The sequence below is a fragment of the Ptychodera flava genome, chromosome 9, assembly GCF_041260155.1.
Source record: "Ptychodera flava strain L36383 chromosome 9, AS_Pfla_20210202, whole genome shotgun sequence".
Taxonomy (NCBI): Eukaryota; Metazoa; Hemichordata; class Enteropneusta; family Ptychoderidae; genus Ptychodera; species Ptychodera flava.
Genome location: NC_091936.1, coordinates 12,865,834 through 12,893,219, shown reverse-complemented (window position 1 = coordinate 12,893,219; position 27,386 = coordinate 12,865,834). Strand labels below are relative to the sequence as shown.

General features: G+C 37.5%; 1 protein-coding gene and 1 long non-coding RNA gene across 2 annotated transcripts in view; both read right to left on the bottom strand.

Annotated features, from left to right (window-relative positions):
* The window catches only part of LOC139140034 (uncharacterized), a 60,911-nt gene that overhangs the window by 26,664 nt on the left and 6,861 nt on the right, over positions 1 to 27,386 (bottom strand). The window lies entirely within an intron of this gene.
* The window catches only part of LOC139140033 (uncharacterized), a 42,912-nt gene that overhangs the window by 14,617 nt on the left and 909 nt on the right, over positions 1 to 27,386 (bottom strand). Inside the window, exons 2-3 of the long non-coding RNA XR_011553933.1 lie at positions 17,291 to 17,427; positions 7,288 to 7,419 (exon numbers count right to left, since the gene is read on the bottom strand). This is a non-coding gene — a long non-coding RNA (uncharacterized lncRNA). The remainder of the gene's footprint in view (positions 1 to 7,287; positions 7,420 to 17,290; positions 17,428 to 27,386) is intronic.

Below are 27,386 nucleotides of genomic sequence, written 5' to 3'. Positions count from 1 at the left end.
CCAGAAAATTTGTCCCAAGTACAGGAAAGGATGGCATTCTATACCAAAGGGTGTAATGTTAAAAATCTGGGTGCAAAAATAAATTTTGCAAATGTACAAAGTCAAATAATGCCTGTGGCCCAGGGTGCAATTGTTTAAATTGTGCCAATACTGGAGATCAGAGTGACAGCTTAATTGATGACATTGTTTTTGACAAAATCAACAAAGGGCAAACCACAGAAGCATCGGAAATCAAAGAAATTGATGAGATCAATATCAAATATGATCTTGCTGAAGAAAACATGGTTGAAGTAGTAGAATACACAGATGAAGATGACAAAGAAGAAGATGGAGACAGTTCCGATGACTGATGTATATCCTGATCAATTTTCTGTCATTCACAAACTGTTGTCTGTACAATTACTACCATGGATGTACATCCATGTTACTACCAACACCAAGGTGGCTGATCATTAAAACAAATGATACACATGTGTATATACATAAAGTTCAACTGCGTTCTCATTGAATTTAAACAATTTTAATTTAGACTGAAAAATGACTGCTTCTAAGCTTAATAAATTCATATGTGTAATAGGTATGTCATCACGTATTCACGCATGGAGCCGATAGTCCGGTACGGTATACCAACACAGCGTGAAACCCACACAGTACATGCTGTACTGCATACACTTCCCTCGGCGATGTTGCCGTGCACAAATGGTATAAAAACGGGTTTCATGTTATAAATTCACTAATAATTCCTACCAAGGAAGTAAATAGCAAAACAAGTATCATTGTGAAGAATGATAGCCTGGTATCTTCAAATAAACAGTCGCTAGAGCAAAATACTCGTCGACAAGTTACTTCCGCATTTGCCCCTTCTCAGTGCTGCACGCCAGCATTAAACACTGCGTCGTTTTCGTTGGCAAGGTCAGAAAGCATTCAAACTTCCAATCAGAATGCAGATATACACTATGAATATGTATACAAACTATGAACTCTGCACAAGACGATTTTACTTGGGGATATAAACCAAATTTACATACCCGAGTATGTAGCCGAGTTCAGCTGAGGCAGCAGCGAGAGACCGTACGCAAAATTCACAAGATAGTTGGATGGTTAGGTGGGGAGCCTCTTTCACAGTTTTACATAAAAATGAGACTCAGTAACGTTTGGTCGCTTTACTTTTGATCAAAAACCTACCAAACCCATCAGACAAGGCCCTACTCTTACGCAGAAAACCAAAGCTCTCAAGCGTCGACTTTCTCTTCCGCGTTTGAGACTCTTTCTTCTCTTTCGCGTTTGAGAGAAACAAATGTCGGCTTTATTCAGCAATGGTCGGCTATTCGTGGGCGTAAATTGCTAGACTACATATAGCCACATCGGCACTTCTGAAATGTTATCTCCGGCTTGCAAGACAACAAAAATATCAAAATATTATCATCAAAACCAGAATTTCGGGGCTAGAGAGCGAAACATCGCTGAAAAGTAGCTGGCCAAAATACGGAAGTAGCCGGTCAATTTGGCCGGCATCTGGCTAAAAATGAACACGCTGCAAACAGAGGGGCTTGTTGCGATGGACAAGTAGCCTTTGGCTCTTTGACCAGAAAAATAAGTGAGTGTTCATTGATAATTCAAAGACTGGATCCGTTGACACCAAAGTTTGCTAGTGACTTTCATTGCATTGCATGCACCTTTCCGCAATGCCACTCATTGAGTCTGAACTGAAATTGAAAGAGTACGTTTTAGTAAAAGTCCTGTTTTGTTGTGCTGATTTTCGCTACCGTTCTTTCTTTTATAAGGTTATAAACATTCATACAAAGCGAAAAATCTTCAGTTGTCTACTTTCGATCGTACAGAGATATTGTGCGACAGGAAAACTTTAGTTCAAAGGGCAATGATCTTTGTGAATGTACCCTCAACCAGCTAAAATAGCTTTCTATTTGCAAAATCAGCGTACATTAATTAACAGCATTTTATTGAAAGGGATTCTATAGTACCATTGTTTTTGTAAACTCTTAATGCAATTTTATGAACTAAATGATGACCTCAAAGTAACAGCAAGTGCTAGACGGCACTTTTAACGCTGGTCGGAAATCCTGAATGCCGGACAGGGGAGCCATCATCAAGTCAGGCGCCGACTGGCATTGGCCATGCTAAAAGTAGTTCCGGCAGTGCTAATGTTCTGTTTACTCTAAAAGGTAATCTGTTCGCATATGTTGACATAGAGATAAATCCTCTGGTACTTCTAAGTTAATGGAGCGTTCCCCTAATGCTTGGATTGTACCTGCGGATGACCAAACCTCATTAACATATTATTTGCATAGTTTAGAAATATGCAAATTTCGGACCCAGATTCGAGAGTGTCTGCATGTGCACCAAAAATTAGTGCACTAGCCTTATTGGTTTGCCTAGAATTAGGTATGTACATAATCTATGAGGTATATGTTAATTTGCAATAGGTGCTTTAACCTTTGAAATATTACCCATCTAGCCCTTTAAAGGTATACAATCACCTGTAATCTAAATATCCCCATGTATGGTCAAAGGGGCATTCCTTGGTATTCAAAATGCCCATGTGAGGGCGCTGTTTTTAAAAAGTGGCCACCCGCTTAAACTCTGTGGTTGGTTAGATTTTCTCTTTCCATAGTAACTATGGCACAATTGGAACAGGTGACAGTATATCTTTAAGTTACCTAGTAATTCGCATTTTTGTGATATTTAGGGTCATTGACCTTTGACCCCAGTTGACATGTCGGCGAAATGGTTTGATCCCATGCTTCGCACTGTGTACCAAAAATAAGCACTGTAGCCTTATTGGTTAGCCTAGAATTAAATACCATATGCATAATAATTAAAGGGACATTATTTGTATCTTTTGACTTTTTTTTCATTTTTTCGATGACTGAAATCCCCGGTCAAATCAATGGAAGACCTAAATTGTGACTATGGATGGCTTCAAGGATATGTGAAACCACATTCTTGCTCTTTACGGCAAGGTTCAATGTTGGTAAGGGCGTCAGCGCGATTTGAACCAACCGCCATGATTGAACCCCTGCACATAACCAATATTACTACGCATACGTCAACCATCAAAGTACAGCTGGAACATAAAAGGCCTGTGACCTACATACTAACTTCAGCACAATGGATATCGAGGAGCACACGGCGCATAAACAAATGCACGTATCACAAACTACTGTCAAATAGTGAAACTAAGCAGGGCATTTGCTTTTAAGTTTCAATTTAGTATCGATGACACGGACTGTGAAACAAATGAAACCATAGACGCAATTGGGTCAATGGTAAAACTAAAACGATCGATGTCAGATTGCTGTGGTAATAGTGAAACAGGTACAGAGTAATGCATTTCCTGTGCATTTGATCGTTAGCAAAACTTCGTCAATTTTTAAGGGTTTTAGGACATTTTCTTGCCAATACGTTGGTTCGTTTTACAAACACGACATGATCACTTGTTGAACCTGGAAACATCGCACTCGGACTGAACACTGCACGGTGTGTAGCATCAGTGACATTGTGACACAAGCGCCGGGCGAGTACTACAGTCATTGATACTGCTCGCGATTGGAGTCATCTCTCGACACACAAGATCTGTTTGAAAGTTGTTATTCTCTGTGCATCGTGTAATTAATTGTATCAGTTGAATCGCATTTCGAACCAAAAGTGAGTACATCACAGTTACAGTTGCCTAGACCCATTCGCTTACGGCCTCTGTGCCTCCGACCCACTCCAAAAAGTGGACTTTACGTAAGAAGCGCAGCTGAGCACATCATGTACCTACACGAGTAAAGCCCTGCGTACGGCCTCCACGCCCTATAACGCTGGGAACACACAGACCTGTACGCAGGGCTAATCATGTACCAAGGCGAGGTGGGTATGCTTGAAAACAAAACTCAATGCAAGTTTTGGATTAAAATGGGTTGTTTTTGGTGGAGAAAACTGCACGCCGCAACCGAGGTGCTGCCAGCGGTTTGGCACAGCCCTGCCACGCAGAGTTAGCTTTCACCCAACAATGTACCGGTACATAATGTAAGTGTCAGTCGCCAAAGTACCGGTACATTGCTCAATTTCGCGATCACCTCGACAATAACCTGACTGTCTACTGAAGTTAATATCCCGTCATTTTACTCTGTTTTCACATTTCTATGCACAAAGGCTTTGGGCAAGTCTACATATGCATATGGAGGAACAAACGAGATGAAAAAGATCCGCAATTATAGGCCTTGTCGTTGTCAGCTGGTACTGGTAGGCATTTGAAATGCCCATTCTAAAATGTGCTCTGTAGCAGTAAAGAATGGTGTATCTAAGAGCAGGATTGGCCGTCAAGATCTCCATCAAAAACTGACCGTCAAAATGTAACTGAGCAAACTGGATTAGTAATAGGGAATCCCGAAACTGCAATACTGCACTTTTGACTTTCACTTTGTGTGGTTTATTTTTTTTACACGCGGATGCTTACAGCGGCCCAGATAGCAGTTTGCAGTGTGGTTACTGATCGCAGGTAAACCTGCCAACTCTGAGGTTAACAGTAACCTCCATAAACCTCAGACCCAAGGTTTTTCTATAAGGTGTACGCAAATGGGATTGAAGTTGTCTATGGTCGGCTACTGCTTGTTTGCAACAATATGAGGTCAAAGATACAAATAATGTCCCTTTAATAAGGTATGTGACAGTTAACCATTAGGTGCTGTAACCTACCAAATATGAACTATCTAGCCCTTTAAGTTATCTGCTCATTCAAATTTGTGTGATATTTAAGGCCAATGACCTTTGACCTCAGTTGACATGGTGGCGAAATGTTTTGACACCATGCTTCGCTATGTGTACAAAAATTAGCACTCTAGCCTTATTTGCTCTAAAAATTGAGGTAATAAAACTGTGTCACTGCATCATTTTTCCAATATGAATACGATGAGAAAGTAAATTTTTATTTTTTGTGGCCCTTATACAAGGAAGTCTACAGAGAACTGTCTTATACATAGAAGTCTATGGAGAACTACCTTTTACATAGGAGTCTATGGAGAACTGCCTGATAAATGGAAGTCTATGGAGAGTGAAACTAAAGAGTCCTCTAACACGGCCAAATTTAATTCCATATTCCATTGTGAAACAAATTAATTGACGTGCATCTGTATGGGGTAGGGTAATATCCTTGTGCAAAGTTTGAAAGAAATTGACCAAGGCATGTCTGAGATATCTGCGTGAACGGACAGACGCATGGACATTACAAGATCTAAAATGAATTAAAGTCTAGACTAAAATTCATTTGTCAATAATAATAGTGGCCATTACTCATGTACAGGCTTTCTTAAGAAACTTATGATTGAAGCTTTTGTAAGGTATCAATAGTAGAACAAGAAAATGGAGTTGAAACATGTAAGAAAAATACTGAGAAAATAGCAAAACGTTGGCATTGCTTGGGCTTGAAGACTAATATGCCTTCAAGTCTGCTTCAGGGAGCAGAACAAGAAACTGGTTTATGCTACGTAGAGAAAAAAATATACCGCCAAGGGCATGCAGTGTGATGCTCTCATCAACAAAAAAGGTATTATATGAAAGGTATTAACTGTTCAAAATCCCAATAATCCTCACTAGAAACCAAGTCAAAAGTGCTACAATGTTAGCAGAGATTAGGTAGCTTTTGAATTTTAAATTGTTACAGTTGAATCTGAACTACTGAACACACAAACTACCCTGAAACTTGGCTGAGCACTTAGCAATATGCAGCAGAGTTGCCTAAACCAAAGTCTGTTTTACTGCTTCAGAGTTTTAGACAACTCAGCAGGTAGCCCTACTGAGTCAACTGATAAGCGGCTGTTGCTATAAACCATTTACCACTTACACAGTCCAAACACAGTTGACCATTGAATGATGTACCGTATTCTCAAAGTAACCACAAATTATTGTTTTACTCACAGTATTTACTTCCCCCTTCAAAAATTCTTCCATTTACATTTGTAATATTGCCAGTCAAAAATGGTTTGACCAACATAAACAGATCAGTTTACTCAGTGGGGCTGCCTACTGAGTTGTATCAGACTTCCCACACCCACACACTAGACTTTGTTTTGGTAAATGTCTTGGTATAAAGCTGAATGCTCTGCCAAGTTGCTAAGTAATTACTAACTTTGGTGTTCAGATAACAAGGGCAAATGCTGCAAGCCGCGAGTTCAGATAGAACACAATCTTTCAACTTGCTGGTGAAATTTTTTGCATCAAAAGCTGAAGCTTTAGAGTAATTTTAAAGTGTATTTTTAAAAAATAGCGTCATGGACACTGTTCCCACATTTGTTTTGAACATTTGTTCACGAGTGTTATGAATTAGAAATGTAAGATGAGAATAGCAAACAAGATCTTGAATGGAAATTCATGAAAATTATGTACATTTGCCATTATGTTATTGTGTAACTTTATAATTTATATAAATTTCACTACAATTTTGACAAATCCTACTGAGATCACCCCTATGGTCCACATTACCAAGTTTTAAATGAATTGGACTTGCACTTTCAGAGAAAAGACTTTTTACCAAAATCAAGAAAAAACCATTTCACCATAATTTCAGGCAATCTGACTGATATCACACCTAGGAACCTCTATACCTAGTTTCAAATGAATTGGACTTGTGGTTTCAGAGAAAACAATTTTTTGACCAAAAGTGGCAAAAAATTGCCTCAAAAACACAATTATGTAAATTTCACAACAATTTTGACAAATCAGACTGAGATCACCCCTATGAACTGTGATAACACATTTCAAATGAATTGGAATTTGGACTTGCGGTTTCAGAGAAAAAAGGCTTTTTTACCAAAAAACAGGGAAAATTGAGCAAAAATTACAATTATCAAATTTCAACAACATTTCCTCTTGTCTGACTGACATTATCTTTAGATACCTCCATAGCAAGTTTTAATGAATGGGACTTTTGGCTTGGGGCCTGAGATGAGCAACTGATAAACAGTGTGACCATACAGTACTGAACATCACACCAGGCCTACATATACACATTTAATTAACTCTACATGGTGTTTTTATACACATAACTGTTAGTTGTTTAATTACATGATGAAACTCCAGTGAGATAGAAATATTATTTATGTGTCGCTGTAGTTGTCACTACTATTTATACACAACAATGACATAAAATTATACCTTTTAACAAACATGTGTTATTCCAAAAAATTTTGATCTTACAAAATCATGCGAGTTTTTGAAAGATATCACTTTACCTTCATTTCATTGTACTCATTAATTAACAGAATCAAATTAAACATTTATACATACCTTAATTCTGAACGGAGTATTGGGATGACAAATTGTAATAACCGGATGATAACTACACTGGATTCAGACAACGACACATCATCCAATACAGTATCTACACTGTCAACCTGCACAGGAAAGGTTGCGAATAGCCTTCCCGAGTAAAAAGCAAAATCAGTGAGAATGTACTGGCCTAAGTGGGTAGCTGTAAATTTCACAACAATTTTGACAAATCAGACTGAGATCACCCCTATGATCTGTGATAACACATTTCAAATGAATTGGAATTTGGACTTGCGGTTTCAGAGAAAAAAGGCTTTTTTACCAAAAAACAGGGAAAATTGAGCAAAAATTACAATTATCCAAATTTCAACAACATTTCCTCTTATCGGACTGACATTATCTTTAGATACCTCCATAGCAAGTTTTAAATGAATGGGACTTTTAGCTTGGGGCCTGAAATGAGCAACTGATAAACAGTGTAACTTGCCAATTTATGCATGAACAAATGGCTCTGACTTTTTGCCTGATGAATGGAACAATACCTATCTCAAAAATCAAGTCTCACTTAACCGATAATGTTGATAAAACAAAATAAATCATTGCATGAGTAAAGCAAATACTGTACTACAATCACTCCAACTATCCTGTACTTTGAAAGTACAGTCATGGTCTCTTATCTACACTTATTGACATAACTATAGATCTATATGCACACTACAATCACTCCACTATCCCATATTTTGAATGTGCAGTTATGGTCTCTCATCTACACTTATTGAAATAACTATCTACATGCACACTACAATCTATTCAAATATCTAATATTTTGAATGTGCAGTCATGGTCTCTCATCTACACTTATTGACATAACTATATACATGCACACGACAATCACTTCACTATCCCATATTTTGAATGTACAGTCATGTTCTCTCATCTACACTTATTGAAAAGTATCTACATGCACACTACAATCAATCTAACTATCCAATATTTTGAATGTAGAGTCATGGTCTCTCATCTACACTTATTGACATAACTATCCACATGCACACTACAATCACTCCACTATCCCATATTTTGAATGTGCAGTTATGGTCTCTCATCTACACTTATTGAAATAACTATCTACATGCACACTACAATCTATTCAAATATCTAATATTTTGAATGTGCAGTCATGGTCTCTCATCTACACTTATTGACATAACTATATACATGCACACGACAATCACTTCACTATCCCATATTTTGAATGTACAGTCATGGTCTCTCATCTACACTTATTGAAAAGTATCTACATGCACACTACAATCAATCTAACTATCCAATATTTTGAATGTAGAGTCATGGTCTCTCATCTACACTTATTGACATAACTATCCACATGCACACTACAATCACTCCACCATCCCATATTTTGAATGTGCAGTCATGGTCTCTCAACTACACTTATGAGACATAACTATCTACATACACACTATAATCTATCCAACTATAGCTATCTTATATTTTGAATGTACAGTCATGGTCCCTCATCTACACTTATTGACATAACTGTCTACATGCACGCAACAATCACTCCACCATCCCATATTTTGAATAAACAGTCATGGTCTCTCATCTACACTTATTAAATAACTATCTACATGCACACGACAATCACTCCACTATCCCATATTTTGAATTTACAGTCATGGTCTCTCATCTACACTTATTGACATAACTATCTACATACACACTACAATCTATCCAACTATCTAATATTTTGAATGTACAGTCATGGTCCCTTATCTAAACTTATTAACATAACTGTCTACATCACACAACAATCAGACTATCCCATATTTTGAATGTACAGTCATTGTCTCTCATCTACACTTATTAAATAACTATCTACATGCACACTAAAATCATTCCACTATCAGATATTTTGCATGTGCTGATATGCACTCATCTACACTTATTGAAATAACTATCCACATACACACTACAATCTCTCCACTATCCCATATTTTGAATGTACAGTCATGGTCTCTCATCTACAATTATTGACAAAACTATATACATACACACTACCGGTACATCACTCCAACGATCCCATATTTTGTATGTACAGTCATGGTCTCTCATCTACACTTATTGACACAACTATCTACATCTACACACCAATCACTCCACTATCCCATATTTTGAATGTACAGTAATAGTCTCTCAACTACACTTATTGACATAACTATCTACATGCACACAACAATCACTCCACTATCCAATATTTTAAATGTGCAGTCATGGTCTCTCATCTACACTTATTGACATAACTATCTACATGCACACAACAATCACTCCACTATCAAATATTTTGAATGTGCAGTCATGGTCTCTCCATCTACACTTATTGACATAATTATCCACCTACACACGACAATCACTCCAACTATCCCATAGTTTGAATGTGCAGTCATGGTCCCTCATCTACACTTATTGACATAACTATCCACATACTGGCTACAATCTATCCAACTATCTAATATTTTGAATGTACAGTCACGGTCTCTCATCTAGTAGATCTACACTTATTGACATGACTATCCACAGCACGTTACAATCTATCAAACTATCTGATATTTTGAATGTACAGTCATGGTCCCTTATCTAAACTTATTGAAGTAACTGTCTACATGCACACAACAATCACTCCACTATCCCATATTTTGAATGTACAGTCATGGTCTCTCATCTACACTTATTGAAAAGTATATACATGCACACTACAATCAATCTAACTATCCAATATTTTGAATGTACAGTCATGGTCTCTCATCTACACTTATTGACATAACTATCTACATGCACACTACAATCACTCCAACATCCCACATTTTGAATGTGCAGTCATGGTCTCTCAACTACACTTATGAGACATAACTATCTACATACACACTATAATCTATCCAACTATAGCTATCTTATATTTTGAATGTACAGTCATGGTCCCTCATCTACACTTATTGACATAACTGTCTACATGCACACAACAATCACTCCACTATCCCATATTTTGAATGAACAGTAATGGTCTCTCAACTACACTTATTGACATAAATATCTACATGCACACAACAATCACTCCACTATCCAATATTTTAAATGTGCAGTCATGGTCTCTCATCTACACTTATTGACATAACTATCTACATGCACACAACAATCACTCCATAATCCAATATTTTGAATGTGCAGACATGGTCTCTCCATCTACACTTATTGACATAACTATCCACATACTGGCTACAATCTATCCAACAATCTTATATTTTAAATGTACAGTCACGGTCTCTCGTCTAGTAGATCTACACTTATTGACATGACTATCCACATGCACGTTACAATCTATCCAACTATCTAATATTTTGAATGTACAGTCATGGTCCCTTATCTAAACTTATTGAAATAACTGGCTACATGCACACAACAATCACTCCACTATCCCATATTTTGAAAGTACAGTCATGGTCTCTCATCTACACTTATTGACCTAACTATCTACATGCACACATCAATCACACCACTATCCCATATTTTGAATGTACAGTCATTGTCTCTCATCTAAACTTATTGACATAATTATCCACATACACACTACCGGTACATCACTCCAACGATCCCATATTTTGAATGTACAGGCATGCATGGTCTCTCATCTACACTTATTGACAAAACTATCTTCATGCACTAAACAATCACTCCACTATCCATATTTTGAATGTACAGTATCTACACTTATTGACATAACTATCTACATGCACACAACAATCACTCCACTATCCAATATTTTGAATGTGCAGTCATGGTCTCTCATCTACACTTATTAAATAACTATCTACATGCACACGACAATCACTCCACTATCCCATATTTTGAATTTACAGTCATGGTTTCTCATCTACACTTATTGACATAACTATCTACATACACACTACAATCTATCCAACTATCTAATATTTTGAATGTACAGTCATGGTCCCTTATCTAAACTTATTGACATAACTGTCTACATCACACAACAATCAGACTATCCCATATTTTGAATGTACAGTCATTGTCTCTCATCTACACTTATTAAATAACTATCTACATGCACACTACAATCATTCCACTATCAGATATTTTGCATGTGCTGATATGCACTCATCTACACTTATTGAAATAACTATCCACATACACACTACAATCTCTCCACTATCCCATATTTTGAATGTACAGTCATGGTCTCTCATCTACAATTATTGACAAAACTATATACATACACACTACTACATCACTCCAACTATCCCATATTTTGAATGTACAGTCATGGTCTCTCATCTACACTTATTGACACAACTATCTACATCTACACAACAATCACTCCACTATCCCATATTTTGAATGTACAGTAATAGTCTCTCAACTACACTTATTGACATAACTATCTACATGCACACAACAATCACTCCACTATCCAATATTTTAAATGTGCAGTCATGGTCTCTCATCTACACTTATTGACATAACTATCTACATGCACACAACAATCACTCCACTATCAAATATTTTGAATTGCAGTCATGGCCTCTCCATCTACACTTATTGACATAATTATCCACACAACACAACACACCCTAACATCCAACTATCCCATAGTTTGAATGTGCAGTCATGGTCCCTCATCTACACTTATTGACATAACTATCCACATACGGCTACAATCTATCCAACTATCTAATATTTTGAATGTACAGTCAGGTCTCTCTCTGTATCTACACTTATTGACATAACTATCCACAGCACGCTACAATCTACTCACTATCTGATATTTTGAATGTACAGTCATGGTCCCTCATCTAAACTTATTGAAGTAACTGTCTACATGCACACAACAATCACTCCACTACACCATATTTTGAATGTACAGTCATGGTCTCTCATCTACACTTATTGAAAAGTATATCTACATGCACACTACAATCAATCTAACTATCCAATATTTTGAATGTACAGTCATGGTCTCTCATCTACACTTATTGACATAACTATCTACATGCACACACAATCACTCCAACATCCCACATTTTGAATGTGCAGTCATGGTCTCTCAACTACACTTATGAGACATAACTATCTACATACACACTATAATCTATCCAACTATACTATCTATATTTTGAATGTACAGTCATGGTCCCTCATCTACACTTATTGACATAACTGTCTACATGCACACAACAATCACTCCACTATCCCATATTTTGAATGTACAGTCATGGTCTCTCATCTACACTTATTGACATAACTATCTACATGCACACAGCAATCACTCCACTATCCAATATTTTGAATGTGCAGTCATGGTCTCTCATCTACACTTATTGACATAACTATCTACATGCACACAACAATCACTCCACTATCCAATATTTTGAATGAGCAGACATGGTCTCTCCATCTACACTTATTGACATAATTATCCACCTACACACGACAATCACTCCAACTATCCTATAGTTTGAATGTGCAGTCACGGTCCCTCATCTACACTTATTGACATAACTATCCACATACAGACTACAATCTATCCAACTATCTTATATTTTAAATGTACAGTCACGGTCTCTCTCTAGATCTACACTTATTGACATACTATCCACATGCACGATACAATCTATCCAACTATCTAATATTTTGAATGTACAGTCATGGTCCCTTATCTAAACTTATTGAAATAACTGTCAACATGCACACAACAATCACTCCACTATCCCACATTTTGAAAGTACAGTCATGGTCTCTCATCTACACTTATTGACATAACTATCTACATGCACACTACAATCACTCCACTATCCCATATTTTGAATGTACAGTCATTGTCTCTCATCTACACTTATTGACATAACTATCCACATACACACTACTACAATCACTCCACTATCCCATATTTTGAATGTACAGTCATGTTGTCTCTCATCTACACTTATTGACACAACTATCTACATGCACAAACAATCACTCCACTATCCATATTTTGAATGTACAGTCATGGTCTATCTACCTTATTGACATAACTATCTACATGCACACAACAATCACTCCACTATCCCATATTTTGAATGTACAGTCATGGTCTCTCATCTACACTTATTGACATAACTATCTACATGCACACTACAATCACTCCACTACCAATATTTTGAATGTACAGTCATGGTCTCTCATCTACACTTATTGACATAACTATCTACATGCACACGACAATCACTCCACTATCCCATATTTTGAATGTACAGTCATGGTCTCTCATCTACACTTATTGACATAACTATCTACATGCACACTACAATCATCCAACTATCTAATATTTTGAATGTACAGTCATGGTCCTTTATCTTAACTTATTGACATAACTGTCTACATCACACAACAATCAGACTATCCCATATTTTGAATGTACAGTCATTGTCTCTCATCTTCACTTATTAAATAACTATCTACATGCACACTACAATCATTCCACTATCAGATATTTTGAATGTGACAGTATGCATCTCAATCTACACTTATTGAAATAACTATCCACATACACACAACAATCTCTCCACTATCCCATATTTTGAATGCACAGTCATGGTCTCCCATCTACAATTATTGACAAGACTATATACATACACACTTCCGGTACATCACTCCAACGATCCCATATTTTGTATGTACAGTCATGGTCTCTCATCTACACTTATTGACACAACTTTCTACATCTACACTACAATCACTCCACTATCCCATATTTTGAATGTACAGTAATGGTCTCTCAACTACACTTATTGACATAACTATCTACATGCACACGACAATAACTCCAACTATCGCATAGTTTGAATGTGCAGTCATGGTCCCTCATCTACACTTATTGACATAATTATCCACATACACACAACAATCACTCCACTATCCAATATTTTGAATGTACAGTCATGGTCTCTCATCTACACTTATTGACATAACTATCTTCATGCACTAAACAATCACTCCACTATCCATATTTTTGAATGTACAGTATCTACACTTATTGACATAACTATCTACATGCACACAACAATCACTCCACTATCCAATATTTTGAATGTACAGTCATGGTCTCTCATCTACACTTATTGACATAACTATCTACACGCACACAACAATCACTCCACTATCCAATTTTTGAATGTCCAGTAATGGTCTCTCAACTACACTTATTGACATAACTATCTACATGTACACAACAATCACTCCATTATCCTATATTTTGAATTTACAGTCATGGTCTCTCATCTACACTTATTGACATTAACTATCCACATACACACGACAATCACTCCAACTATCCCATAGTTTGAAAGTGCAGTCATGGTCCCTCATCTACACTTATTGACATAACTATCCATATACACGCTACAATCTATCCAACTATCTAATATTTGGAACATACAGTCATGGTCTCTCATCTACACTTATTGACAAGACTATCCACATGCACGTAACAATCTATCCAACTATCTAATATTTTGAATGTACAGTCATGGTCCCTTATCTAAACTTATTGACATAACTGTCTACATGTACACAACAATCACTCCACTATTCCATATTTTGAAGTTGGAGTCATGGTCTCTCATCTACACTTATTGACATAACTATCTACATGCACACTACAATCAATCTAACTATCCAATATTTTGAATGTACAGTCATGGTCTCTCATCTACACTTATTAAATAACTATCTATATGCACACGACAATCACTCCACTATCAGATATTTTGCATGTGCTGATATGGTCTCTCATCTACACTTATTGAAAGAACTATCCACACACACACTACAATCTCTCCACTATCCCATATTTTGAATGTACAGTCATGGTCTTTCATCTACACTTATTGACACAACTATCTACATGCACACAACAATCACTCCACTATCCCATATTTTGAATGTACAGTAATTGACTCTCATCTACACTTATTGAAATAACTATCTACATGCACACTACAATCTCTCCACTATCCCATATTTTGAATTTACAGTAATGGTCCCTCAACTACACTTATTGACAAAACTACAATCTCTCAAACTATCCAATAATTTGAATGTACAGTAATGGTCTCTCAACTACATTTATTGACATAACTATCTACATGCACACAACAATCACTCCACTATCCCATATTTTGAATGTACAGTAATGGTCTCTCATCTACACTTATTGACATAACTATCAACATGCACACAACAATCACTCCACTACCCCATATTTTGAATGTACAGTAATGGTCTCTCAACTTCACTTATTGACATAACTATCTACATGCACACAACAATCACTCCACTATCCCATATTTTGAATGTACAGTCATGGTCTCTCATCTACACTTATAGACATAACTATCTACATGCACACAACAATCACTCCACTATCCCATATTTTGAATGTACAGTCATGGTCTCTCATCTACACTTATTGACATAACTATCCACATGCACACGACAATCACTCCACTATCCCATATTTTGAATATGCAGTCATGGTCTCTCATATGCACTTATTGACACAACTATCTAAATGAACACTACAATCTCTCCAGTTGTCCTGTATTTTGAATGTGCAGTCATGGTTATAGGATATAAACTCAAGCCTACACAAATCTGACCATCTGTAAAATGTTTATTGTGTGAGTAAAATGTGTGTATCCACATAGAACATCACACCAGGCCTACACAAATGTAATTTTCTAGATACATGCTTACTGTGTGAATCCTACACAGCATCAATTATACATGTTTATTGTGCAAGTAAAGATAAGTGTCAACATAGGGCATCACACCTGGCCTACACAGCATATTATATTAAGTATTTATACATGTTTATTATGTGAGTAAAGATGTGTTTCAACATAGGACATCACACCAGGCCTATCGGTACACAACATTAATTATCTGTACACGTTTACTGTGTAATCAAGATGTGTGTCCACATTGGACATCACACCTGGCCTACACAATATTATTAATTATCTGTACATGTATACTGTGTAATCAAGATGTGTATCCACATAGGACATCACATCTGGCCTACGCAAATCTAATTTAATCTCTACATGTTTAATGTGAGGGTCAAGATGTGTGGCCACACAGGACATCACACCAAACCTACACACCATTAATTATCTTTCATGTTACTGTGTAATCACGATGTGTGTCCACATTGGACATCACACCTGGCCTACACAATATTATTAATTATCTGAACATGTATACTGTGTAATCAAGATGTGTATCCACATAGGACATCACACCTGGCCTACGCAAATCTAATTTAATCTCTACATGTTTAATGTGAGGGTCAAGATGTGTGGCCACACAGGACATCACACCAAACCTACACAACATTAATTATCTTTCATGTTTACTGAGTAATCAAGATGTGTGTCCACATTGGACATCACACCTGGCCTACGCAAATCTAATATAATCTCTACATGTTTAATGTGGGGGGTCAAGATGTGTACCGGTACATGTTTACTGTGTGGGTCAAAATGTGTGTCCACATAGGACATCACACCAGGCCTACACAAATCTCATTATCTCTATATGCTGTGTAAGTCAAGATGTGTGTGACCATACAGTACTGAACATCACACCAGGCCTACATACACATTCAATTAACCCTAAACCCTACATGGTGTTTTTGTACACATAACTGTTAGTTGTTTAATTATATGAGGAAACTCCGGTGAGATAGAAATATTATTTATGTGCCGCTGTAGTTGTCACTACTATTTATACACAACAATGACATAAATTATACCTTTTAACAGACATGTGTTATTCCAAAAAATTTTGATCTAACAAAATCATGCGAGTTTTTGAAAGATATCACTTTACCTTCATTTCATTGTACTCATTAATTAACACAATCAAATTAAACATTTATACATACCTTAATTCTAATTCTGAACGGAGTATTGGGATGACAAATTGTAATAACCGGATGATAACTACACTGGATTCAGACAAGGAGACATCATCCAATACAGTGTCTACACTGTCAACCTGCACAGGAAGGTTGCGAATAGCCTTCCCAAGAAAAAAGCAAAATCAGTGAGAAAGTACTGGCCTAAGTGGGTAGCTGAATTAGCGTGGTTGGAAAAACAGAAACTGAATAGACTACAACATACACAGAATTATTCAAATTCACAACACATGTAATTCTATCAGATGTGAGATTGTCCAAATGAAGTTTCTGGTGACTGTAATTATCTCAATAAACAAGATGAAATAATGGAAAATTTCAATTGGAATGTTTACATTAAGTTCTATTCTCTACAGAACCTCTCCCCATCCATATCGGGAGATATCTCAGATAAATATACAGCATTCATCACAACAATACTTCTCTATTAAACTTTGTACATTATTGGAGCCCTGGATGATATCATTCTATTCAGATTCTTCCAAAAAGTCTAGTGTGGTGCTTACATTTTGTCAGAGAATCTCAAGGAAACCACTTGTTTCTGTACCCAGAAAACTGCACATTGGTGGACGGTCAGACACAGTGCTATTTTTTTGGCAAAAGAAACTCCTTTAAGCCATGAAACAGATTTACAGCCACAGTAGCTGTAACTTTTGGTGATTTTCAGCATTTTTGTTCTGTATACCGGTATTTACTGAACTAGTTTATTGTTAAACGTATAAATCATGTAGAAATGTCCACTATATAGCTTATCAGCACAGCTCATATGTGTATAATGAACATTGTTATTGATAAATAAATTTTAGTCCGGACTAAAATTAAAATGTAAACAGTAACAATGCATTCTACACACATACACTTTGAATTCACAAGCTGAACACTGTGTATTTGTATATCTTTTGTTTGCATTGAGCGTCCGCTTAATACACATTACGGTTAATAGGACCTGTCTTTAGTTTTTTTCTTTTGGCATTTGGTCATTGAACTGTCACAAGGTCTTCAGTGTTTTTACCTGCAAGATAATGGTTTAGACCTGTGACATGCTCAATGGAGCCATTTTTCCCATGATTCAATTTTACAGGACGTTTAAGAAGCCCAGCAAAAGCATTTGTTTTTTATGATTTTACGGAAACCCTATGATTTAAAGTTGGTGGAAATGACTGTATTGGGTAACAGCCTCCCCTAGAGGACATTTAAAAAATACTGCCAATAAGACGGTGTCACTCCCATATGATCAGAGTTGTTGTATAATAACTGTGGCACTGGGTCACATAGCCCATGGTGAACTGCATTAAAAATCAGTCAATAGGATTCAGAGATGTTTGCTCAAAAATGGGAGAAAATGACCCAAAAATACAATCACACAAATTTACTTCAATTTGAAACAAAGCATATCTAAAACAAGGAGTTTTGAGTATTTACATTTCTTGATGGATTTCACAGAAATATTCTTCCAAAAATAAACTTCCAGTTTGAAGGAGCCACGCTGGCCCAGGAGGCGCCCTCTTTGTCCAATGTAAACGTCCCCCTATTTTCTGGCTCATGAATATTAATTAGGCCATAATGGCGCGCTCACTTGTCGTGCAGCGGAAGCAAAAACGACTCCGATTGTTGTGAGTGTTTATAATTATTGAAGCCAGGTATGTATATTTACATTGATACTTCAAAGAGTTTGTTAACTACATGTACTTTCCCTTGACAAATCTGGCAATATTCGATTCGGCAGGTTGCCAAATGTCACTATTTCTCACTGCTATTGCCGGTTACCAGGCAAACGCTAACTTCATAGCAACAACCACCTTCCCAAGAAAATCGTATCAAATTGATAGTTTTATCATACCATGATTCAAAATTTTAAAATCATACAATTGTTGTTTGATAATTTCTGAGCCTTACAACTATAATTTCAATCACTATTGATAACTTTTGTTGAAATCAAGTCAGGCTGAAACTGCCGTATTCGCCGTGCAGTCAATGAATATTGCTACTCCATTGACGGCTATGGCAGATTACACATCGATTTCACCGACTGTAGAAAAGATGGTTGTTTTTATAACGCGAGTGTCGAAATTCAAAATTCTGAAACCAACAGTTGTTTTTAAATTCCCAAATGAACTGAAGGACACTAAAATTTCGCCATTATATAGAGAAATAAAAAAACTGAACCTGAAAGAATTTTCATATCTTGATTACTGCGCTCGCGTCGAAATGGCCACGCGTATATGCGCTTACGGACCTGCATGCATACGCGTGTCGCCGTGTGTCCCTTGGGAAATATACTATGTTAATGGCAGCGATTATGAATAATGACATACCGGTATGTGCAGGGACTCTTTTTCCCGGCAAACACCTCGCATTTGATCGATGAACTGTGTGAAACATGCAGTTATTTTGAGTTTGAGTTCAGCCTGTCAGTGCGGGGTAGTATCCCTCTTTGACCAACGGCAATATGAAAAACTTCAGCTCCATTAGTTATTACAGGTTGACGGTCACCTATATAAAGGTTTAAATATAACTGACGATTCTATTATATAGTAGCAACCTTGGTTATTTACAACTTAGAGATGAAAGTTTAATACTTCATATCGCTTCATGAAACATAAAGCATGTTATTTTTTCCTTGTATGTATGTATGTATGTATGTATGTATGTATGTATGTTAGCTGTGCATGGCAGGGTTGTGTGTTACCATCATTATACGACCTCCGACCACAGGCTATGGTGGGAGGCCTCATAACGCCGGTAACACACAGCCCTGCCATGCAGAGCTACTATGTATGTACCAGGGGTATGTATGTATGTATGTATGTATGTATGTATGTATGTATGTATGTATGTATATTAGCTGTGCATGGTAGGGCTGTGTGTTACAGGCGTTATACAGCCTCCCACCACAGGCTGTGGTGGGAGGCCACATAACGCCGGTAACACACAGCCCTACCATGCACAACTAAATGTATGTATGTATGTATGTATGTATGTATGTATGTATGTATGTGTATGTATGTATGTTAGCTGTGCATGGCAGGGCTGTGTGTTACCAGCGTTATACGGCCTCCCACCACAGGCTGTGGTGGGATGCGATGTATGTATGTATGTATGTATGTATGTATGTATGTATGTTAGCTGTGCATGGCAGGGCTGTGTACGTGTTACCGGCATTATACGGCCTCCCACCACAGGCTGTGGTTGGAGGCCACATAACGCCGGTAACATACAGCCCTGCCATGCTGAGCTAGTATGTATTAATGTATGTATGTATGTATGTATGTATGTATGTATGTATGTATGTATGTATGTATGTATGTATGTATGTATGTATGTGTGTGTATGTGTGTATATATGTATGTGTGTGTATGTGTATGTATGTATGTATGTATGTGTGTATGTATGTATGTATGTATGTATGTATGTATGTATGTATGTATGTATGTATGTATGTTAGCTGTGCATGGCAGGGCTGTACCGGCGTTATACCGGTACGGCCTCCCACCACAGGCTGTGGTGGGAGGCCACATAATGCCGGTAACACACAGCCCTGCTATGCAGAGCTAGTATGTATGTATGTATGTATGTATGTATGTATGTATGTATGTATGTATGTATGTATGTATGTATGTTAGCTGTGCATGGCAGGGCTGTGTGTTACCGACGTTATACGGCCTCCTACCACAGGCTGTGGTGGGAGGCCACATAACGCTGGTAATACACAGCCCTGCCATGCAGAGCTAGTATGTATGTATGTATGTATGTATGTATGTATGTATGTCTGTCTGTATGCTGTGCATGGCAGGGCTGTGTGTTACCGTCGTTATGTCTCCTCCCACCACAGCCTCTGGTGGGAGGCCGTATAATGCGGTAACACACAGCCCTGCCATGCAGACATTAGGGGACGTTTCCATCTAAAAAACAATGCATATTCAATGCACATTCACCCTTGAAATAGGGGTTTGAAGGGCTATGGAGCTCCTAATTAAAGTTATTTGCCATCTCCTAAGCTGTTTGCAATATGTGATTAGAGATAGCAATTAAGTGGGTGTACAGGGAAGACATCTTTGTGTTACACACTTCACTCATACAGATAATCGTTCGCCTTGAAGTTCTTTGAACATTGTACCCTAATTTTCACAGAATAGGACCTATAAATATACTACACGCCATATGTTAGTTCAAATTAATAAAAGTGGGAACAAATTCCGATGTCCTGAAATGATAATACTGTTGTCAAGGTTTACACGAGACTGAGTTTGTGCCGCTTCGCTGTACAATATATACCTTGCAATGGCATAAAGTAGTACCGGCCAAGCTATTGGTATCTGAAGTTGTTGACTAAGCGTTATGTAATGTCTGATTATATCTGTTATCATATACCCATGCCCATATTGCTACATCTGAGTGACGTTCAATGTAAAATATCGGCCGTGATACTTCACTGTAAACGTCGAGATATGCACGATGAACGTCATCAGTTTTAGAGTTTTCCCGAACATTAGCAGTTTGTTGGTAAACAACGTAAACAACAAAATGGCCGCCGCTCCCCGCCTGGGAAGCGATGTCCCCGACGTAAAAACTTGAAGGGCTTCGAGGAACGCGGGTATTTCTGGCTGCAAAATACGGAAATATCAGGTTGAGTCTTGAAATGTTTTCCCATGGTATTTTTTTGGTCAAGTTCTAGCAAACATTCTGCCGTTCGCACGGCGCCGGCACTGCTGTGCACGGTCTCCACTGAACAGGTAGTGAGCGCGTGGCGTGACAGCGATGTCGCGCGTGCGACGACTGTTGACATTGCAACTCTAAAGGTAAACTAACAAAATGGCGTCCCCTCTCCGCTCGAGCTTCGTGCCGTACGACGATCGAAATCAGGATAGATTTAAAGCTGAGCAGTTTTTGATCGGTATACAGTTGTAATAGCATATTGCACCTTAAAATGTTTCTTCTGTATGACGATTTTTGTATCCCGGTGTCTTTCTTCTTGGGTTTCATTGAGATATGGACGACTTGCAGCGATGTCGCGCGTGATGTTGACATCTTCGTCGTATACTTTATGAATGAAGCCTGTTCACATAAACATTCTGATATTTATGCGCAAGGCGCAATAAAGTAAAGCCTCAAAATTAAAGGTTTTTCGTTCTATTAGTTAAAATTCCCTAAAATTATGGGCATGGGTATATGATAAATCGGTTATTACCCAATATCGCCTGTTCCTTGTGTCGTATCAGCATTCGTGTCATTTGTGCTGTGTCAGACACTCGACTTCGTCTCGTGTCTGACCCAGCACAAATGACACTCATGCTGATACGACACAGGAACAGGCGATATTGGGTAATAACCTCTAAATATAACTACTGTAGATTGCATATTATCAGTGCAGAAAGAGCTCAAAAAGTGCACAGTTTTTTAGATGCAAGCGTCCCGTCATGAGCTAGTATATATGTACCGGGGGTATGTATGTATGTATGTATGTATGTATGTATGTATGTATGTATGTATGTTAGCTGTGCATGGCAGGGCTGTGTGTTACCGTCGTTATACAGCCTCCCACCACAGGCTGTGGTGGGAGGCCACATAACGCCGGTAACACACAGCCCTGCCATGCAGAGCTAGTATGTATGTATGTATGTATGTATGTATGTATGTATGTATGTATGTATGTATGCTTGCTGTGCATGGCAGGGCTGTGTGTTACCGGCATTGCATGGCCTCCCACCACAGGCTGACAGGTCACATAACACCGGTAACACACAGCCCACACACAGTATGTATGTATGTATGTATGTATGTATGTATATGTATGTATGTATGTATGTATGTATGTATGTATGTATGCATGTATGTATGTATGAACCGGTATGTATGTATGTATGTATGTATGTAAGCTGTGCATGGCAGGGCTGTGTGTCACTTAGTCAGAAAACAGACAGGTTCAGGCAGCAGGTAAGATAATTCTCTTTCTCTCTCTCTCTCTCTCTCTCTCTCTCTCTCTCTCTCTCTCTCTCTCTCTTTCTCTCTCTCTCTCTCTCTCTCTCTCTCTCTCTCTCTCTCTCTCTCTCTCTCTCTCTCTCTCTCTCTCTCTCTCTCTCTCATGCACACACTGTATATATATATATATATATATATATATATATATATATATATATATATATCACAAATAAATTCAAGTATAAAGTAATAATATCTGTTGTTTAAGTTTAATGCAGATATCATTACTTTGCACTTGAATTCATTTGTATTTTTATTTGTAACGTTCTACTTTTTGCATGAAGCACTGTACTTTCCAATGAGACTGAAGCACTGCACTTTCCAAAGAAGACATCTGTATACATATAAAAAAAAAATATATATATATATATATATATATATATATATATATATATATATATATATAAATGGATATTGTGTTTTTGTGTGTGACGTTTGACTGTTGTCTTACATCTTACAGGTCTTAATACATAATTCAGAGAAGACTAGAACTTGCATTATTGCTTTCTTCAAATTTCGACACAGATTACGTAGCAATGATTGCATAATTATTTCTTTAAATTTATCTGAAGTGGAGAGGTATTTTTCGATTTGACTAGGCGTGGTGGAATTAATAAGAGTTTGCCACAGCCCATCAAGTGCTGGCTGTGGGGGTTTGTGATACTAACATTGCTATGCTGACAGTTAGACTCTGCTGATGCTTGATGGATAGCAGAAGCAGCAAGAATTGTCTGTGTTCGGCGGACATGTTGAGGACTTCGAGATACAGTTAGACACTCACTGTTGTTGGAAAGTACAGTGCTTCATGCAAAAAGTAGAACGTTACAAAGGAAGTTCAATATGGGGTTGGGTCTTAATACAATGGAGGGAAGAGAAGCCAAGCATTTGCGCTTACTTGAATACAGTTGTAATTCAACACCCCAGAACAGATGGTCTCTCATATTCAGGCATGAATACGTACTACTGTATTGGCTACACACACAAGACCCCTGTTCTGATAATTATAGGGGGGGTCATATGGGATTGAAAGCCATAGAGAATGCCAAATATATTCCAGACAGATATTATGATGACCCGAGTTACTGTTTTTGTGGCAATGAGAAGCAGTGTTCCTCTGAATCTTGTGAAATTTGCAGCTGCAAATTTATGGGGGAAATTAAACGGTCTGCAGTGAGTGGGAAAATAAGTAAAATTCTGAAAAATACATTGAAGTGATGAGCTTTGGATGTAAAATTGTGCATGCCTTCACAGTGTAAATTTGAATGGATATAATAGGTATACAAAGATGTTGATAAGTTTTGCCTATATAAGTTAGAAGCTAATTGTTAAACATTTTGTAGGATTATTAGAAAATCATAAACAGCTGAGAATGAAATTTTTAAACAGTTAAGTGTAAGATTGAATTCAGTTTTTGTCTGAGAATGATCTTTGTGGTTTGATAAATATATCAAAGAATTTCAATTTTTTAGAATTAAGTGAGATCATAATTTAGTTTCACAATCACTGCTGAGCCTATATCCAAAGGTTTTTGAAGTAATGTAATTTTAATATTTTGGCTGCATTTTAATTGAATTGTAAAGTCTGAATTTGTAAAATTTAGTTTAAAAAAATTTCTTCATGGGACTGCAAAAGTTCACTTCATTTGCTGAGTTGAACATTGCAGCAGAGCTTTCAAAGAGGTGATACTTGAATACATGTTTGACCAATGGTCAAGAAATAAATGCATGTAGTGTTTTTTATTGACAAGTTATCTTGTTAATATTTAGGATGCCTTTCATTCTGAAACCACCATTGTATGTAAGGAATATGGACTGTAATTTACTGTATGCCACAGTTAACTTTCAAGCAAAGTAATAAAGATCACAAACTTTGATGAAATATCAAATTGTTTTTTTCTTTTATTTCTGTATGATTGAACATGTGCAGAAACATCTGCTGATTTCATGCTTTGAAAAAAGGCCAAAAAAATGTGAACTCTTCACTGCTATGAAATTATTTCAAAACTTGAACAAGAACGTCAAACCTCAGCAGTTCAAAATTTCTCCAGGACAATTCACCATTCAAACATGTTGAGGAACCCCATGTTTGTTCCAACAGCCATAGTGGAAGTTGATCGTCGCTGTTTCTGATGTCTTCCTATACCGCACGATCATGGGCTTGTCATCGGTACAGATAACTTCCATATGCTGAGCCTTCGCTGACCTCAGTAACAGCTGCTGATTTTCGTAGCTGGCTCCACGGCCAAGGATAGTTGACTTTGTTCATGCAACCAGGTAAATTTCAGAGTTACTGTACACGGTGTTTCAGACTCTTCAATGCGCATTGCATTGCGGGTTGAATACAGCCGAATGAGCTCAAACACTTCTGCTGGGATATTTCTGCTGAAGGTTCCCTTCCATGGATTCCGCATTGAGCAAGAGGGTTTCAATTTCTGGGTCACTGCTGATCGCCAATGTCTCATTTCACACTCAAATATTGGGTACACCTCTATCTGGTGGAGCTTTACCTTGTCAGCTGTGATTTTATCATGTTTCTTGATTGCAGGGTCAACATTGGCATCTAGTTCATCGAAAAGGCCATGTACCGGTAGGTCACAATGGAAATCGCCCTTGCTTAATTCTCATAAGCTCAAACTTTGCGTTGCGTAGCTTACGCTTGACAGCTGTAGCGATGACTAACATGGGCGCCGCCATATTGATTTACAGTAACTACGGAAAATGACCTCAGTCATGACCCCAATATAGGTATACGCGCTCTGTGAAGCATTGGACAAAACAGGGCGCTGCTGGGCCGCAGTGAACATACCGTTATACTTCATCTCTTGTATAAACACAGATGGCTGTGTGCTATCTATCAGCTGAGCTTTATAAACTGTCAATTTCAATGTCAATACCCCTTTCAACAACAGACTTTTTGAAACCAATATTTTAAAGCCATCAATTGGACCTCTTGTATTATAGCAATCATGGTGATATTAAAAAAAGATTTTGCAAAAGACAATGCAGGGGTTTCACTAAGTTTTGAAACAGGGGGCCATATGAAAATTACAGGGGGCCAAGCCATACCAACCACCAAACATGTGGATGTTTGGTACGTACCCCCACCCCTCACCCACCAATACACGGTTCCAAATTAGCTTTTTACAAACTGGACAAAACAGCTCATCAACCACAAACGGTAAGTTACAAGTTTTATTTCAAGCATTGCTTACAGAAATATGTCATTATGATCATCTACAAACAGGGTTCAAAATTTATTTTTTTGTTTGGTGGTCAAGTTTGACCACCAGATTCAAATTTTGGTGGTCAATTGCAAAATTCTGGTGGTCAAAAATAATTGTCATTGTCAGAGTGTAATTCTTGTGGAGGTCAGGGTCCATAGGGGTGAATAGTGGGCTGACATCTTGTTCTGGAACCATTCCACTACGCTGCTACTCTGTTATGTTGGTCTATGTTGCATGCCAAGTAAAATCCACTAGAAAATTTTCAGTATTTTCACAACTTGAAATGAGTGCATGAGTGACTGACTGACTGTAAGTTTTGACAGAAGTACAAACTGAGTAATCAAGAAATGACAATTACTGCTGATAACATGACAATTATTGCATTTTTTTGACTTATGAAGTTTTGTCAGAGTTTTGTACAATGAGATGTTATGCAACATTTGCAGACTTAATCACAATAATCATGGCAGTAAACAGTAAAACAAAGAGAGACATTGTCTATCCAAAGGAACGCCTCACTTGGGTAGATTGGAGTGGGGTTGAAGGACTGACATTAAACCAAAGTGGAGGGACTGTGATTGAACAGACAAGATGTGTACTAGATAACTGCTATATCTATCTCTGAGGATAATATATTGTTTCTGGATACTCCTAGCAATAAACTGTGAGAGGAATGTAAGACTTACAGCTTTGCAGCACTAGTGTGACCTCCGAAAATTTGGTGGTCAACATTGACCACCCACAACAGAATCTTGTGGTCCAAATGAGATAATTGGTGGTCTTTTGACGCATGACCACCGGGTATTTTGAACCCTGTACAAAGGAATCTGCATCCAGCCAAAGAACTTTAGCAGCTATTGT